Source organism: Lampetra planeri, chromosome 23 (genome assembly GCF_965212315.1).
Source record: "Lampetra planeri chromosome 23, kcLamPlan1.2.h2, whole genome shotgun sequence".
Lineage (NCBI taxonomy): Eukaryota > Metazoa > Chordata > Hyperoartia > Petromyzontiformes > Petromyzontidae > Lampetra > Lampetra planeri.
In genome coordinates, this window is record NC_136129.1 from 316,898 (window position 1) to 337,321 (window position 20,424).

Below are 20,424 nucleotides of genomic sequence, written 5' to 3' on the forward strand. Positions count from 1 at the left end.
GTCATCAGATCCTGTACCTGTCACTTTGTCCCCATGTCCATTTCTCTGCAGGCATCGCCAAACACCTGCGCATTGGGAGACAGGAAGATGCCCACGAGTTTCTGCGATACGTGGTAGATGGCATGCAAGCCTCATGCCTCTATGGCCACAGCGAGTGAGTACTGCGCGCCAGTCAACATGCGGCAGTCGTTCTGCAGTTTGGTACCTCACGGCTTCCTCTTGGTTTTCTGCACGATTGTACTTCAACGTCTGCGAAAAGCTACTCACACTTTTGTGTGAAAACCTGGGAGATGCAGAGGACCGACCCTGCTGGCACCACGGTTCTTTCACCTTGGCCCTGACGTGGGCCATCTTTTGTTTGCGCATTTCACGTTGCCGATAAATATCGGAAAATCGATGTCTCAATGTGTGGTGGCCCCGTGACGACATTCCTCGTGTTGACGAGCGGCACGTGGCACGCCGAGCACAACAAAACTACCGGGCAACAGCACCGCGTGATGGCTGCCAGCGTGCCCCCAGCTCTGGCTGTGCCGTGAAGGTGGCTGCCCTGTGCAGACACTACCACGTTTGGTTGCGACAGAGCACGCGTTGCAGTGCTGAAGGGAAAGAGTGAATCAACAGCTTGGGCAATGGTGTAACTCTCACACACGCGTGTGCATACGGTAAAGGTGCTACTACTGCTGCTGTAACCACCGTGTGGTGTCGTTCTCTGTGACGTGGCAGGCTGGACAGATACACGGAGGCTACCACCCTCATTTACCAGATCTTCGGGGGTTACCTTCGATCACGTGGTGAGTTGTGCGCACTCCTCTAGAAACTTGTTAACCGCGAGCAGCAAGCGCACCATCACAGTGTAGACGCGCTCGCGTCGCAGCGGTTGCACTCTCACGCACGTGCTACATAGAATAACCTTTTACCAGTTGGTGAAAACTACCAATTACCAATGTCAGTGGGGAGCGTGCATTTAGTTTTACTAAGTAACATGTGACGTCCCTTCCTAATGCGTGTGTGCTTGTGTATTGCAGTGGAGTGCATGCAGTGCTGCAACCACTCCGACACCTTTGACACGTGCCTGGACATTGCACTCCATATTAATGTAAGCAATGACGAAGCCATCGCTTAACAGTTATAGATCTATGTACGGTGCGAAATAAGTTAAACGTGCATACATCACATACGTGAACAACCCCCATTCTCCACTAAGTGGCGGTGATGTCACCACGGTGCTTGTGCCAACCTGAGTGCACTTTAAGGCCACATGAAGTGTCGAACGCCCGCTGGCAGGTCACGGGACAGACCCAAGTGCCATGGGTTGACCGAGATGACTGGCCGATGCACCACCTGTGCTCCCTGCTGTGCCAACATCCACCACACACACGCATACATGAATCAGCCACTTAACATCCAAACACACTGCCGGTAGCGTACGTGATCTCTTTATTTTGTCGTACGATTTCATACAAGATGCGGGTTTTCAGAGTTGCCGTCACAATAACATTCTGCAGATGTTCATGGAATGCTTCTTAGAGTCCTCATTTGCGTTTCACTCTGTCGGCCAACAGAACTCATCAGATCTTGTAGAGGCGTTTGAGGAGTTTTTTAACAAGGAGACGTTGGACGAATACACCTGCGGAATGTGAGTGGGCATCGTGTGTTGACACCCTGGAATCATTTGTAGCTTCAAAAGTCTGCAGATTAAATCAAATTATAATAAAATATATTAATAAAAATATTATATAAATACATTGAAAATAACTTACAATATATAATAAAAGTAACAATTTTTTATTTTAAGAAATGAATAAAAAATAACGAACAACAAAAAGTGAGTAGACTTATTGTTTAAAAGTTTGGGAACACGTGCGATGGCTGGCGTTGTTGTTGTCGTGCAGGTGCTGCTGCAAAGGGGAAGCGACGAAGACGATGGCTCTCCACTGCCTGCCCAACGTCCTCACCGTCTCCATCAAGCGGTACAACCTCTACGGCGTCAAGATCAACCGGGTAACGATTCTGCTCCCCCACATCGTTCTAATTAAATTATTTGACAGCCCTTTGTCAGGTCAATGCTGGAGAAAATGCCCCTCCATGTTGGAATAGGTCCGACAGATAGACTCGCCCCCCGTCATGTGACTGTAGAATTTCCACCACTTGCTCAGGGCTATAAACAGGAGATGAGCACCGTCTTCAACGCTCAAATGAGCGAGACATCACGTCATCACTTTGACGTGTAACTGAGATGGTGCCTATCTCTGCTGCCCACCCCACCACCCCTGCCGTTTCCTCTCCTAACGTTCGTCTCTGCCGCGCTGCCTCCCCCTCCTGTGCGCTGCCTGTAGAACATCACCTACCCGGAGCACCTGGACATGCAACGCTTCACCTCAACGTCTCAGGGCGAGCCCGTGATCTACTCCCTGTACTCGGTGCTGGTGCACAAGGGAGCTGACTCCAACAGGGGTCATTATTATTGCTACAATAAGGTAATTCCATTTGTTACCATCAAACAAAAACATCGCACATCTGCAATGAGCCCATAATCTTACCAATGTCCGATAGAGAAGAATAATTAAAAGTCTTGCGTCTGTTCTTGCGTCTTGATGTACTCCAATCGGTGTTGTATTGTAGTGTTGTTGTAACTTTCTGACCCGCCCCTACTGGACATCTGTTTAAAAGAGCTTCGTAGACCATCGAATTCTTTCAGTACAAATAAAGATTCTGATTCTGATGAAATTGGTCCAAGGTCATCCATGCAGAAATATGTTCAGGCAGATCGTTTCGTAACTTCAGCACCATCACAGCAACCGTAACACGCTCTGCAGCTCTGACGATGGGGTGATGCTCTTTACGAACTTGTTGTCTAGAGTGTGTATTGTGTGTTGTTATTACATGTACGGAGGAATCTGGGTGCAGTTGTGTAAACATTGTAACCAAGTGTAGCTGTGCTTTGACTGTGCGCAGATCAGCGATGGACAATGGTGCTGCATGAACGACTCCATCGTGCGGCACGTCGACACCAAGGCAGTTATGAACGAGCAGGCCTACATGCTCTTCTATATTCGGTAAGTCACCTTCTCTCCCCTTCACTTTAACCTGCACTTACAACCGTCCCCCAGACCAGCTCACTGGAAAGATATTGCCTTATGCGAGCAGCAGTGTCTCCTTTAAAGGCAGGTGTTAACGGTTTGCGACGCGTTGGTGCGTGCATGCAGGTCCCCAGAATTGAACGCGCCGCCAGCGGACAGCTACTGCCCGCTGGAGCACGTCAAGGCGACGTCCCGGTCGTGCCTCAAACGGTGCCACTCGGCGAAGATAGACCCCGGACCCAGTCTCCGGACAGCAGCTCTCCTCACCGGCGTGCAAGGTAAAGGATGGATTTGAAACGTCGCCCAGTGTGCGTGGAAATGCCCAGGGAGAATGTACACCCTGACAGCGCATCATTTTATGTTAAGGGAATGGTGAAGTACAACGATCTTCTTGTTTATACTTTAGACCGGTTTTGTTTCATTCTCCCAATGTCGAGCGGTTTGGACTTTAGCGCCATCATCTTCTTTATCTCCAGAAACCCAAGATGTTGGACCGCCCCAACGGGAACAACTGCCGGAGCCACTGCAAGTGCGACAGCAGGAACAGCAGCAGCAGCTACCGGGAACACCAGAAACGCAACAGCCGTTGCCGCTAGTCCCAGAGCAGCCACCACCACCACCCCGATCTCACAGCAGCCGCTGCCATTCCACCAGCAACCACCGCCAGTCCTGCAGCAGCCACCACCACCACCGCCGCCGGTCTCATAGAAGCTGCCGTCAGCACCACAGCAGCTGCTGCCACCGCGTGTCCCACAGCAGCCAGTCCAACAGCAGCCAGTCCAACAGCAGCCAGTCCAAGAGCAGCCACCGCCACCAGTCCCACCACAGCCACCGCCACTCTGGTCGCACAGCAGCCACCACCGGTGTAACAACTGGCACTCGCCCCACCAAGAGAAGTCGCTGGTTAAAATCCATGATCACGTGTCTAACCTCTTGCTTCCTCTCAAGATCAAACTAATTTTGAGAGACATTTTACGAAGGCACCAGGCAGAGGCTCACCATGGCGTCGCTCGCCCCCCAAAATGTACTCATCGCCGGCTCCACCACCAGCCTCTGAAATCACTTGAACATCATTGGAATCACCTTGGACTCGACATTCTCACTCCACGACCACATTCTCAACACAATAAAGAGCTGCAATCACTAGCTCAGGGCCTCATGGCACGCCCGTCCAATGCTGACCGCCGTCCGACGAGATAGAAAACATTTAAAGCAACTCTGACCTCACAATCCACGAAGAAAGAAAATATTTTGAAGTTCACTCGGTTAGTTTTCTACCTGATGACGAATGCTTGTGTTGCAATCGAAACATCGTATTCTATTATTTAATTTATGTATTTTCTACGTGACTTTACCAAAAGAACCAAAGAGTATTTACACTATGAGACCTCCTTTACCAGTGGCAAAGGAGGTGTCATAGTGTAAATGCTTACCCCGAGCACTCAATACTCTGATAGTGCGCTGTTTTTGAATTGTACGCCTTTTGGCGTCTTCTGGTCCAACACCAATGGAGACGAGGCTCTAAGAAAAGCTGTCTCGGGTGTGGACCAATCAACTTCAAGGACAGTGCATATCATTATCAGAGTGGTTTCTTTTTGTTTGCATTTTGACTGCTTGTGTTGTGGTTATTGCAAACATGATGCCTTATATAAAGGTGTCAGTTTTGTACCAGTTTAAAGGGTAAAAACCTACTACTATATTTTGCCACTGGTAAAGGAGGTCTCATAGTGTAAATGCTTACCCCGAGCTCTCAATACTCTGATAGTGCGCTGTGTTTGAGTTGTACGCCTTTTGGCGTCTTCTGGTCCAACACCAATGGAGACTAGGCTCTAAGAAAAGCTGTCTCGGGTGTGGACCAATCAACTTCAAGGACAGTGCACATCATTATCAGAGTTGTTTCTTTTTGTTTGCATTTTGACTGCTTGTGTTGTGGTTATTGCAAACATGATGCCTTATATAAAGGTGTCAGTTTTGTACCAGTTTAAAGGGTAAAAACCTACTACTATATTTTGCCACTGGTAAAGGAGGTCTCATAGTGTAAATGCTTACCCCGAGCTCTCAATACTCTGATAGTGCGCTGTTTTTGAGTTGTACGCCTTTTGGCGTCTTCTGGTCCAACACCAATGGAGACTAGGCTCTAAGAAAAGCTGTCTCGGGTGTGGACCAATCAACTTCAAGGACAGTGCATATCATTATCAGAGTTGTTTCTTTTTGTTTGCATTTTGACTGCTTGTGTTATGGTTATTGCAAACATGATGCCTTGTATAAAGGTATCAGTTTTGTACCAGTTTAAAGGGTAAAATCCTACTACTATATTTTGCCACTCGTAAAGGAGGTCTCATAGTGTAAATGCTTACCCCGAGCTCTCAATACTCTGATAGTGCGCTGTTTTTGAGTTGTACGCCTTTTGGCGTCTTCTGGTCCAACACCAATGGAGACTAGGCTCTTAGAAAAGCTGTCTCGGGTGTGGACCAATCAACTTCAAGGACAGTGCACATCATTATCAGAGTTGTTTCTTTTTGTTTGCATTTTGACTGCTTGTGTTGTGGTTATTGCAAACATGATGCCTTGTATAAAGGTGTCAGTTTTGTACCAGTTTAAAGGGTAAAAACCTACTACTATAACCAAAGAGTAATTCCTGAAGTCATGAAAGCTTCAAATCAAGTTTTAATCCAAGAAGACTTGAAAAACCCAGCACGAAAGTGCTTAAAATCACGCCACCCATTCTGGGAAACAGGAGCCGAGATCCATGCAGGCGGCACCAACCCATTATGTCTTGGGGTTGCTGTTTATTCCCTGGCCAATCGTCAAGCGAGTTGGCACCAGGAACGTTATTGTGATGGTGACCACAAAATGAACTGTCCCATAACAAATGAAGACAGAGGTTGCATCCTCCGCAACGCGAGGCCGGAGTGCGGTCTCAGTGAGGTCGTGCAAGGTATTCCCGTACGGTTCTTGTCTCTGTTCATTTAAAATGCGGGGCTTTTATTTCGTGTTCTCTCGGGGATTTAAAAAGTCACCGCTGTTGCAAAGTATTTATTTATTTATTGAACTGTGAATACGTCGGCATTTTTTAAACTACATATCTGTTACTCTTTTTTTACGTACGGGGCGTGCACATTTCAATGGACACGCTAACCGTAGCGCCAAGCCGTTACCACGTGAAATATACGGATAAATGATGAACTTCGCCAAGCACTTTATTTCCATCGTCCATGATACCTCCAGAAACAGTAGTTTCTGAAATCGTGAATGTAGATCGGTGACACTTCGGTCTCCTCGGGGTTTTTATCGTTTGTACAAAAGCAGCTCAAAGTGTGGGAAGGGAAAGCGAGATTAATGTTTTCCAGAGATTTTGTCTACCTCGTTTTGTATTTGCACTTGACATCAATATATACTTGTCGTGACAAAACTGGTCTCGTTCCCATTTCTTACTTTGCCATCGCAGTGTGTGTGTGTATGTGTCTTTGTGTGTGGGTGTATGTGTGTGTATGGGTGTGGATGTGTGTGTATGTGTCTGGTTATGTGTGTGTGTATGTGTTTATGTGTGTATTTATGTGTGTATATATGTGCGTGTGCTCGCTAACAGCACTTGCCCCAACAGCCTGATTGTCTATATGGGGGATCTTTGTCTTTGTATGTCTGTGTGCACGTGTTTGTGTGTGTGTGTTTATGTTTAACTTCTTTAGCACCGTACACAGCCAACAGTGCTAATCTGAGGTATGGGGGAACGACAACAAACTAAACACAAAAGGCAGAAGTGGCGTGCAACTAGCACAGGAGTACACTTGTGTACACGTGCATTTGCTGTACTTGTCAGAAATGTTTGTGGGTAAGAGGTCAAAACCGCGTTGGTGACCTAATTAAATGTTGAATATAAAAAGTGGATAAAAGGTAAAGGTACAGCCCCTGCGGTTGTTCACGCCACTGCCGGCAAATGGGGCCTCCACGAGAGGGAGCTGCAGAGAGCCCCTGTGAGGGTAATTGGTACTACTCCTCCACACTGGTCAGGACGTCTTGGAAGATGAGGTCGTCAAATATAAAGTTAGATATACCTGCCGCTTACAACATTTGACCGTAACGCGTTCGGTGGCGATGCGTTTCTTGCTGGGCCCAAATCCAGGGCGGCGTGTGAAGAAAAACGGGGCCCAGAGAATGTTGACTCCAGCACTGGGGGGGTGCCGGTACACTGGGACAACTGCTGTGGGTGCGGTTTCTCAATCGCCCAGCCACGTGGAGGAGTCGCCACTGATATGAAACGCAACGTCATCGTCTCATCTAATCAACCCGTTCACCCGTGAAGCGGTGGCCCGGCCGTTAGCGCACACTGACCACTGCCAGCTAAGTTCGATTCCCGGCCACGGCTAACGTCAGTGCTGAGTGACATCTGAACAGATCTTTGGGCTGCCTCACCTTCACACCAACTCATACTGACCAGCGTGGTGAAGTATGACCAAACACCCCCCCCCATTTACTGACACAGAGTGGGGGGCTCTTACCTCCGCTGTGGATTGACAGAGGGCCGCCATCTATGCTGAGCCCACGCCAGTATAATCGCAGCATCCCTCTGCAATTGCTCTGCTGTGACACCTGAAGGCACACAAACACACAAGTGGGTGGCCAGGTGCAGGGAGGGTGACGTCTCATTCAATGAATAAAAAACGAAAGGGAACCCGCCACGGATATTCACCAAGCGGCAATGAGAGCGTCGTGGTGATGCTGCAGCTGTCAGAAACCCGCCACACGATGCAGTGCGGGCACGAGTTGACAATTTAAACCCCACACATCCACTACTTTCCTTGTCAACACCCTCAGCATTAAATTAACATTGCAGAATTTTATAGTTCAAACATTCAATGATCGTCCTACACTAAGTGGTCATTTAATTATCGTTTTACGAGTCATACGATTTAACAACGCAAACATTTAAAAGATCGTTACTCAAACGCTACAGCTATTGAGAGAGCTACTGTGGAATTCTGCTAAATCCAAGAAAAGTAACTTAATGGAAAATTCTGCATTTTTATAGTAATGGTTTGAAAAGGATTTCGCACAGTTAATGATGCAACTACTGGCTCAGGGCAACCGCAGCTCAAGTGTGAACGCCTTCACTATTAGAGGGGTGACCCTGCAGGGTTAAGTAGAGATCTCTATCCCACCCTGTATAGAGCAGTCAACGAGTGTTTAATACTGAGAACTACTCAGCGCACACGGCGGCAAGAGCGCACTTTATGAATGGAATCGGTCATCATTGACGAATGTTGGGGTCTTTTTCGATTTAAAGCTTTCGTGACTGCAGGGATTCATATTCTTGGTTATTTCGGTAAAGTCACGTAGAAGGGAAATAATAAAATAATAAAAACAAACAATACAATTCTCACGACGTTTCGATTGCAACACAAGCAATCATCATCAGGTGTGAAACACACAGCAAGAAAATTGAGGTTTTCACACCTGATGATGATTGCTTGTGTTGCAATCGAAACGTCGTGAGAATTTAATTGTTTTATTTTTATTACTTTATTATTCTTAGGTTTTTTCGGTACCGAAAAAACCGAAAAAACCTAAGAATATGATTCCTTGCAGTCACGAAAGCTTCAAATCTAGAATTATTACTTTATTATTTTCCTTCTACGTGACTTTACCGAAAGAACCAATAATATGAATCCCTGCAGTCACAAATGCTTTAAATCGAAATTGTTGCGTTTTAGCAAATAGCCCCAGGGTCACCCAGTTCCACTCGATATTCAGCTCGAGTTGGACCGAACATTCGGGTCAGAAGGCCAGTCGAGAGGGTCGCACGCATCTTCAATGGAGCCTCCATCAAGGCATTGTTGTATTTCCCGATGGGCCAGAGCAGCAACTGATGCCACCCAAAGGTAACGAAACCTTTTAACGTAGCGGCCGTCACGTAATTCACTTTCATCGACCATATCGAGATGAGCACTGCAGTCAGGATCACGGCAGATGTTCTGTGTACGTGGAGTGGTGGTGCTGTTATTTTTACTGTTATTTTATTTCAACCACGTAAGTCCCACTGAGCTACAAAGCGCTTTTATAAGAAGCGACCTAGCCACAGATGATAGCTCAACAAAGTGGCTTCTCGTGTGGACATTTAGAGCAGCCACATATTCTCAACACGTCGATTCTAAATGTGGATGGGAACACCGCAGCACTGGGAGAGAAATCCACGCGACCACGTGGAGAGAGACACCGCAGACTCCAAATCTACAGCAGCAGCAGGCGTCGGGGTCGAACCCACGACCTCCTGCACACCGGGCGAGGTAGTTAACATCTCCTAGCCACCGTGGCGACCCGAAGCCTTCATCCAGCAGTGGACTGCCAACACGGCATGGGGCATCACTGCGGGTCTACAAAGGTACCTGGTTGGAGGATGTGGAGCTGAGTGGACTTGCCGATGAGCGGTTCCGGCGGTGTCAAGATCGGCCTCTGTGGAGGAGGAGGAGGCTCGTGAGGGACGCTCACAACAACGAGCGGAGAGGCGGGCGGCTAAAACGCGGCGAGTTGGCACAGCTGGTGGCGTCTGCAGCCATCTCGAGTCGGTCAACCCCATGGCACCTGCAAGGTTCTGTCCCGTGACCTCCTGTCAGCGAGCCTTCGACACTTCGCGTGGCCTAAGAGTGCACCTAGCCTGGCACCAACGCCGCGGGGACGTCACCGCCACTTAGTGGCGAATGGTGACGGCTGCTGCTGTTGTTGTTGATGCCGCTTGTGTGGACTGTCCTACTGTACGTTGACTTCGATGATTTTCCGTGGGGGAGGTGGGACCAGCGATGGACGAGTCCATGTTGGGAGTTGGTGTAGGGGGGGGGGATTTGTTGTTCCCTTGCCCACGTGACCTCGTGGTGTGAATGCCCCTCCCTCTCTTTCTCTGTCTCCACGTGGCATGGGGCGGAGGAGGAGAGGGAGGCCGGGCACGTGACAGCTGCAGCGACGAGGCTGTCCGCCTGTGGGTGGCTGCTGCAGCGCGCCAGCTGCTGTGCCCCCTCTGCCTGGAGAAGTCCTCTAAGCCCGTGGTCATCCTGCCCTGCCACCTGTATACTCGCCCGCACTCTCACCTGTACTCAGCTGCACGCACACTCACCTGTATACTCACCTGTGCGTTGACTCGCCTGCACGCTTACATGTACATGCACCTGCACTCACGCCTGTACATTCACCTGCACTCACGCCTGTACACTCACCTGCATTCTCACATGGACACTCAACTGCACTCTCGCCTGTAGACTCGCCTCCACGCTCACTCACATGTACACTCACCTGCACAGTTAACGTGCAGGTGAGAGTACAGGCGAGCATGCAGGTGAGTATACATGTGAGTGAGCGTGCAGGTAAGTGTACATGTGAGTGAGCGAGGAGGCGAGTGTATATGTGCATGAGCGTGCAGGTGAGTGTCCAGGCGAGAGTGCAGGCGAGTGTACAGGTGAGTGTACATGTGACATTCACCTGCACGCTCACCTGTACACTGAACTGCACTCTCACCTGTACACTCACCTCCACGCTCACTCACATGTACACTCACCTACACTCTCACTTGTACACTCACCTGCAATATTTTCTTAGCGATGGCGCACAAACATATCTTAACACGCGGGACTTTTCACCGTCCGTCTGTTCGGGGGTATTTTGACGCAGTTTTTTGTGTTCGTTTGACGGGACATGGGGAGGGGGGGATAGGTGGGGTGGGGTGGTTGTGGTTAAAGTTCACAAAACTCGTGCATGTTCTTCACAACTTTGCTTCAGTGTCGGGGTCAACTCGACTGCGCACCGTGTATTTAAAAGCTTGTACTCTTTAACACAATTACGCTCGGATGCTACTGGATATTGGACAAGGCGTAACTTTGATGATGATGATTATTATTTAAACAATCTCTTTATTTTTCAGTTATTGGAAGAAAAAACATAAGGGATGTACACCGGCTGCTAATTTTGAAGACGCACGTGACTACGATTCCATTCTGAGATCATGGAGATCATCATTGAGATGATCATGGAGATCACCATCGAGATGATCATGGAGATGACTATCGAGATGACCATCGAAATGATATTGGAGATGACTATCGAGATGACCATCGAGATGGCCATCGAGCTGATCATGGAGATGATCATGGAGATGACCATCGAGATGATTATAGAGATTATTATGGAGATGACCATCAAGATGACCAATGATATGCCCATCAAGATGACCATAGAGATAATCATGGAAATGACCATGGAGATGACCATGGAGATGACCATCGAGATGATTATGTAGATGATCATGAAAATGACCATCGAGATGACCATGGAGATGATCATGGATATGACCATCGAGATGACCATGGAGATGATCATCAATATCATCGTGGAGATGACCATGGAGATGACGATCGAGATCACTATCGAGATGATCATGGAGATGATCATGCAGATGATCATAGAGATGTTCATGGAGATGAGCATAGAGATGACCATCGAGATGACCATCGATATGATCATGGAGATGATCATGGAGATAACCATCGAGATATTCATGGAGATGAGCATGGAGATGACTATCGAGGTGACCATCGAGATGATTATGGAGATGACCATCGAGATGACCATCGAGATGATTATGGAGATGACCATGGAGATGACCATCGAGATGACCATGGAGATGACCATCGAGATGATCATAGAGATGACAATGGAAATGACCATCGAGATGATCTTGGAGATGACCATCGAGATGATCATGGAGATGACTATCGAGATGACCATCGAGATGACCATCGAGCTGATCATAGAGATGATCATGGAGACGACCATCGAGATGTTCATGAAGATGAACATGGAGATGACCATCGAGATGACCATCGAGCTGATCATAGAGATGATCATGGAGATGACCATCGAGATGTTCATGGAGATGAGCATGGAGATGACCATCGAGATGACCATCGATATGATCATAGAGATGATCATGGAGATAACCATCGAGATGTTCATGGAGATGAGCATGGAGATGACCATCGAGATGACCATCGAGCTGATCATAGAGATGATCATGGAGATGACCATCGAGATGTTCATGGAGATGATCTTGAAGATGACCTTCAAGATGATCATGGAGATGACCATCGAGATGACCATGGAGATGACCATCGAGATGATCATCGAGATGACAATGGAAATGACCTTCGAGATGACCATCGAGATGATCATGGAGATGACCATCGAGATGATCATGGAGATGACTATCGAGATGACCATCGATATGATCATGGATGACTATCGAGATGACCATCGAGATGACCATCGAGCTGATCATGGAGATGATAATGGAGATGACTATCGAGATGATTATGGAGATTATTATGGAGATGACCATCAAGATGACCAATGAGATTCCCATCAAGATGACCATAGAGATAATCATGGAAATGACCATGGAGATGACCATGGAGATGACCATCGAGATGATCATCGAGATGACCATGGAGATGACTATCGAGATGACCATCGAGATGATTATGTAGATGATCATGGAGATGACCATCGAGATGACCATGGAGATGATCATGGATATGACCATCAAGATGACCATGGAGATGACGATCGAGATCACCATCGAGATGATCATGGAGATGATCATGGAGATGATCATGGAGATGGCCATCGATATGATCATGGAGATGATCATGCAGATGATCATAGAGATGTTCATGGAGATGAGCATAGAGATGACCATCGAGATGACCATCAATATGATCATGGAGATGATCATGGAGATAACCATCGAGATATTCATGGAGATGAGCATGGAGATGACTATCGAGGTGACCATCGAGATGATTATGGAGATGACCATCGAGATGACAATCGAGATGATTATGGAGATGACCATGGAGATGACCATCGAGATGACCATGGAGATGACCATCGAGATGATCATAGAGATGACAATGGAAATGACCATCGAGATGATCTTGGAGATGACCATCGAGATGATCATGGAGATGACTATCGAGATGACCATCGAGATGACCATCGAGCTGATCATAGAGATGATCATGGAGACGACCATCGAGATGTTCATGAAGATGAGCATGGAGATGACCATCGAGATGACCATCGAGCTGATCATAGAGATGATCATGGAGACGACCATCGAGATGTTCATGAAGATGAGCATGGAGATGACCATCGAGATGACCATCGAGCTGATCATAGAGATGAACATGGAGATGACCATCGAGATGTTCATGGAGATGAGCATGGAGATGACCATCGAGATGACCATCGATATGATCATAGAGATGATCATGGAGATAACCATCGAGATGTTCATGGAGATGAGCATGGAGATGACCATCGAGATGACCATCGAGCTGATCATAGAGATGATCATGGAGATGACCATCGAGATGTTCATGGAGATGAGCATGGAGATGACCATCGAGATGACCATCGATATGATCATGAAGATGACCATCGAGATGACCATCGAGAAGATCATGGAGATGATCTTGAAGATGACCTTCAAGATGATCATGGAGATGAACATCGAGATCATTATGGAGATGACCATCGAGATGACCATCGAGCTGATTATGGAGATGATCATGGAGATGACCATCGAGATGACCATGGAGATGACCATCGAGATGATCATCGAGATGACAATGGAAATGACCTTCGAGATGACCATCGAGATGATCATGGAGATGACCATCGAGATGATCATGGAGATGACTATCGAGATGACCATCGATATGATCATGGATGACTATCGAGATGACCATCGAGATGACCATCGAGCTGATCATGGAGATGATAATGGAGATGACTATCGAGATGATTATGGAGATTATTATGGAGATGACCATCAAGATGACCAATGAGATTCCCATCAAGATGACCATAGAGATAATCATGGAAATGACCATGGAGATGACCATGGAGATGACCATCGAGATGATCATCGAGATGACCATGGAGATGACTATCGAGATGACCATCGAGATGATTATGTAGATGATCATGGAGATGACCATCGAGATGACCATGGAGATGATCATGGATATGACCATCAAGATGACCATGGAGATGACGATCGAGATTACCATCGAGATGATCATGGAGATGATCATGGAGATGATCATGGAGATGGCCATCGATATGATCATGGAGATGATCATGCAGATGATCATAGAGATGTTCATGGAGATGAGCATAGAGATGACCATCGAGATGACCATCGATATGATCATGGAGATGATCATGGAGATAACCATCGAGATATTCATGGAGATGAGCATGGAGATGACTATCGAGGTGACCATCGAGATGATTATGGAGATGACCATCGAGATGACCATCGAGATGATTATGGAGATGACCATGGAGATGACCATCGAGATGACCATGGAGATGACCATCGAGATGATCATAGAGATGACAATGGAAATGACCATCGAGATGATCTTGGAGATGACCATCGAGATGATCATGGAGATGACTATCGAGATGACCATCGAGATGACCATCGAGCTGATCATAGAGATGATCATGGAGACGACCATCGAGATGTTCATGAAGATGAGCATGGAGATGACCATCGAGATGACCATCGAGCTGATCATAGAGATGATCATGGAGATGACCATCGAGATGTTCATGGAGATGAGCATGGAGATGACCATCGAGATGACCATCGATATGATCATAGAGATGATCATGGAGATAACCATCGAGATGTTCATGGAGATGAGCATGGAGATGACCATCGAGATGACCATCGAGCTGATCATAGAGATGATCATGGAGATGACCATCGAGATGTTCATGGAGATGAGCATGGAGATGACCATCGAGATGACCATCGATATGATCATGAAGATGACCATCGAGATGACCATCGAGAAGATCATGGAGATGATCTTGAAGATGACCTTCAAGATGATCATGGAGATGAACATCGAGATGATTATGGAGATGACCATCGAGATGACCATCGAGCTGATTATGGAGATGATCATGGAGATGACCATCGAGATGACCATGGAGATGACCATCGAGATGATCATAGAAATGACAATGGAAATGACCTTCGAGATGACCATCGAGATGATCATGGAGATGACCATCGAGATGATCATGGAGATGACTATCGAGATGACCATCGATATGATCATGGATGACTATCGAGATGACCATCGAGATGACCATCGAGCTGATCATGGAGATGATAATGGAGATGACTATCGAGATGATTATGGAGATTATTATGGAGATGACCATCAAGATGACCAATGAGATTCCCATCAAGATGACCATAGAGATAATCATGGAAATGACCATGGAGATGATCATGGAGATGACCATCGAGATGATCATCGAGATGACCATGGAGATGACTATCGAGATGACCATCGAGATGATTATGTAGATGATCATGGAGATGACCATCGAGATGACCATGGAGATGATCATGGATATGACCATCAAGATGACCATGAAGATGACGATCGAGATCACCATCGAGATGATCATGGAGATGATCATGGAGATGATCATGGAGATGGCCATCGATATGATCATGGAAATGATCATGGAGATGACCATCAAGATGATCATGGAGATGACCATGGAGATGACCATCGAGATGATCATGAAAATGACCATGGAGATGCCCATCGAGATGACCATCGAGATGATCGATATGAAAATGGAAATGACCATGGAGATGATAATGGAGATATGATAATGGAGATAATCATAATTGAGATGATCATCGACATGATAATGGAGATGATCATAGATATGATAATGGAGATGATCATCGAGATGATCATGGAAATTACCATCGGGATATTCATGGATTTGACAATCGCGATCATGAAAATGACCATGGAGATCATGGAGATGGCCCTCGAGATGACCGTGAAGATAATGGAGATGATCATAGACATGATCAACAAGATGGCTATCAAAATGATGACCGTGGAGGTGACCACAGATGATCAGAGGTGGCCTTCAATGAGATGACTATCGAGGTGATGACCACGGAGGTTTAGGCTCTCGGTATCGCCCCTCCACCACCTCCGCCCCGCCCCCCTCCACACGTGGCCACGCGTGGCCGTGTATGCGCACGGGCGCGTGTGGCAGTGTGGCTCTGTACACGTGTGTTCGTGGCGGCATCGTCGTCCGTCATCTCAGCGCTGTGACCGTCGCCGTAGCCCGTCGCCGCTCTCGTGCCGTCTCGTGTTGTCCGTCCGTGCGTCTCTCACGTTCTCCAAGCGCCTCTTTTTTTACACCAGGATCGCTCTCGCCTTCAAAAATTACGAAACGCACGGGGTGGGGAGGTGGGTTTTATAGCGTCGATGCAAAACGTTTAGAGGGCGCGGTATCGTTTAGCTATAGGAGCTTGGGTGGGATGGGGGGTTGGTTTTTTAAATCGATTATGATGATGACGACGATGGTAACGATGATGGGCTTTGTTACACGAAGGCTGCGTGTGCTCAGCACCAGAAATGGGGTGTATAGTTCATTTTTAAAGACGGCGCTTCCAAAAATAGCGTGTTCTCTCGTCTGTGTTTTGTACATATTCTGTTTAGAATAAAAAGTACACACGCATCCCGCAGAGTCTGTCGTCGTGGTGGTGGCTGACACAGTCGCATCGCAAGGTTCCTGTTGCTCAATCCTCCTTGATGGTCATTCCCAGGCGTGGCAGCACGCTCCTGTCTGGCCGTCACGAGCCGTGGAACCAATTCTGAATTCACGGGCAATTTATTTTAACACGCGACAGGACGCCGCTTTCCGCATGGACGGGCCGTTATTTTTTTCTAATTTGGTAAATTATAGTAAAAAACATCTATCTAAATTTCAAGAGCCGCCATGCCACGTTAATACAAGAGAGTGGGTCCTTAATAAATAACGGCACGAAGCGATCGCTTAAAGAGCCGCATGCGGCTCCAGAGCCGCAGGTTTGCCCGATCCCTGACGTAGACGAATATGATCTCACAACTCCCTTGCATGGAATAAAACGAGAAATACACGTTCCCAAAAAGGCTTTCAAGAGGGGGACACACGAATGTTGACGGCTAATCCCCCATTACAGGGGAGCAACATCGGAGACTTCTGCACGGTGTAGCCAACGCTCCCCTCGCCAACACGCGGAGACAGGGAAGGGTTCCAGTCAATTGTTTCCACCTTCACCGTCACACACAGCTCCCTCCTTCACACACAACTCTCTCCTCTTCATCCACAGCTCTCTTCTTCATCCACAGCTCTATGCTGCCGATGTGCCCTCGTAATCCCCATGGCCTCCTCTCCCATTCCCTCCCTTTAAACGCACTGCTGTGACATTGGCATTTATCGCATGTTTCGGTGAAATTCATCCAAATAAAGTAAAAATCCTGATTCTAATATTTCATGGGTACAGTCATTGTTAGCTGGGCCAAAGCCATCCACTCGTTAAACTCGAGAACCCGGTTCAATCACAGGCAGTGGCTGCAGCCCTCACTCCAACCCAGGGTGTCAGTGGCGCCAGCTCGGCGCTAGGACCTCTGAGCTGCCCCAACCTCCTCGTGGCATCTCGAGCAGTGTGCCGCCGCAAAGTTGTGCTAATTAGCAGGACCGACTCTTTGGTTCGGTGCGCCGTGAAGATCGAGCGAGCTCGAAAGTCTCCCGTTGGAACGAAACGGGTTGAGAAATCGCTGCTATCGAGTACGTGGATGAACCTCAGATCGATCGGGGCTGTGGCTCTCGCACAGATCTGTAAGATCGCCGGCTAACGGTGGAACAGCGCAGACGTCCGGAATGAACGCCTCGATCGAGACCCAAGCATCAACCACCGCACACCTCCTGGCATGGACAATCCTCTGCAAATACACCGCTGTCACCATGAACCGCACCAGAACATCAACGGAACGATGCTCACGTCTTAACGAATGGAACATTAGAGACGAGACACAACACGCAGCAGCAGTGGTCATGCAACTCAAGCTGTGGACCGTAGAGTAAACCCCCACACACGTTGTGATACATGGAGACTCGTAGAGACCCATACGAGACTCGCAGAGAGAGAGGTACATTAAAGAGCAGCCACAGTGCAACTCAAGCTGTGGACCGTACAGTCAACCACCGTCGTCTCTTGCTCGAGGGAAAATGAGCTGACGTGACTGCAAGGCCAGCTCGTGAGTCCTGTGTCTGTAGACAGACCACTGCCGGTGCAGTCGCATGCAGCTCAATACGAAGCAGTGCTGGTTGAGATTCTAAACTAAAATAATTATATATGTTTTACCAGGTAAGGCCCCACTGAGCTATGTAGATCTTTTTTTTCAGCAGCGACCTGGCTATAACAAATGATAGCTCAACGAAGTGGCTCATCACGGAGACATTTATGGCAGACACAAATAAAGAGACGCGTGTTTGTTAAATGTAGAGGGAAAACGCGGAGGACCTGGAGACAAATCCACGCGATCACGGGGAGAGAGACATCGTAAGCTCCAAATATACAACAGCAGGCGTCAGCATCGGAACCGAACACACGACCTCCTGTATACCAGGCGAGGAAGTTAACATTTCGCCACCGTGGCACCCCACACAAGTGAACGCCTCGCCTGCCTCACAGTGGTAGGAGGTTATCGAATAGAAACAGATCAAGTGGCGTAGTCTCTTTCATATCTGTCTCTCCGCATACACTATATACATCACGAGCTACACATCCACGGGACCAGTTGTGTTGCCGGTATCGACATGGCGATGTAGGCAGAAGAGAGGCGTTTACCCTTTCCGGCAATAACGCTGGAGGTATCAAGACGCCTAAACACCAAATGGACTCACCGATTGCGAGGCGTCGTGTCTGCATTAGCCGCACATTCACGGATTGGTGTTTGCATTGCCTCTGTGCTGCCGTTCGCCTCCTCGTCTCGTTGTTCTCTGGCCTGACAACTGGTGGGTGGGTCAAGGACATGAAGGAGGACGTCTCTGCTAGAGGCCATTGTCGTATCAGGGACAAGGCGTGCATCATCAGAGCACGTCGCTTTGGATGCTTGACCACAAGCGCGACGTGTGGTCAATGCAGACTCGATGCCCTGCAGTCGGGGTGTCTATTTGGTGTTTGCGCATCTTAACACCTCCAGTGTTATTGCCGGAAAGGGTATGAAAACGTTTATATTTTGATCATCATCATGATAATCATTAAATTATATTGAAGCCGTTGAAGTAAACATTGGTTTAAAATAAAAGGGACCGTCTATGACATCCAACATATCACTTCCAGGAGACATAAACACTGACACATTAACAAGGGGCGAAGTTTCTCCAATGAACACGTGAATGCACATTTGAGCACACTGCACAGAGTTACACACTTCTGCAAACCTTGCCCGTTACACACAACAGAGAGCAGCATTATAAGATACAGAGCTACTATTGACCACGGTGAGAATAGTAATAAGAATAATAATCAGAGGTACTCGCTGGCAGTTGAGACGATGGGGCCACGTGTATTCACTCTCCCTCCCGCCCCCGGCCGCCTCTGCCCACCCAGCAGCGCGCCAAGGCGCGGTGGGGTAAAGTGTGGGCACCCCCGCCTCTTCGAGTCGCTCTGGCCGTGGTGGGAGAGCCGGACAGAGATATCCCTCTAGAGGAGAGACTCTCGAGAGCTCGCTGTAGGTGGAGGCCGGTCCGTCAACAGTGGAGCGAGCAAGCAATTGCAGGGCTGCGCCTGCAGCTGCTGCGTCATCGCACTCAACTTAGTCAACTATTTGTATTCCGCCAGGTAAGGCGCACTGAGCTGCGGAGCTCTTTTATCGGAAGCGACTTTGGCCATCACAAATGATAGCTCAACCAAGTAGCTTATCATCGTGTGGATATTTATAGCAGCCATATATTTTGTACTCTACTTTGATTCAACGGGTATCGTACAGACAACACCGCACTATGGGGATAATCCGAATCCTGTATGAACAGATGGTCAAATATTCAGCAGGAAGATTGTTGCAACATCAGCTGTGAGAGAAACGTAAATCAAACACCGAACGCACACACACAGATGCACACAGGGACACCTACATTACGCACCCCATACATTGACATCTACGCGGCTTGTTCAATCCACTGCTAGATGAACGCCTCTCACGCACCGTGAGGGTGTGGCTGTATGACCAAACCTCGTCACGCCGGCCACGCGTGGATGAATCAACTGCTGTATGAGGGCCTACCCCTAAACCGTCGGCGCTCTCTCACAATAAAAATGAAAAAAAAGAGTAAAATAAACTGTAGTAAAAAAATGTAAATCAATTGAAAATAATAAAAGTTAAAAACCCACGACGTTTCGATCGCAAAA

At 47.7% G+C, this 20,424-nt stretch overlaps 1 long non-coding RNA gene across 1 annotated transcript; it reads right to left on the reverse strand.

Annotated features, from left to right (window-relative positions):
• Positions 1–1,420: 1,420 nt before the first annotated feature.
• On the reverse strand, positions 1,421–9,893 carry LOC144726195 (uncharacterized). Its single transcript, XR_013587244.1, has 3 exons — positions 9,464–9,893; positions 7,580–7,670; positions 1,421–3,919 (listed from the first exon to the last, which is right to left on the reverse strand). It is a non-coding gene; the product is annotated as an uncharacterized LOC144726195 (long non-coding RNA).
• Between the last annotated feature and the right edge of the window lie 10,531 nt (positions 9,894–20,424).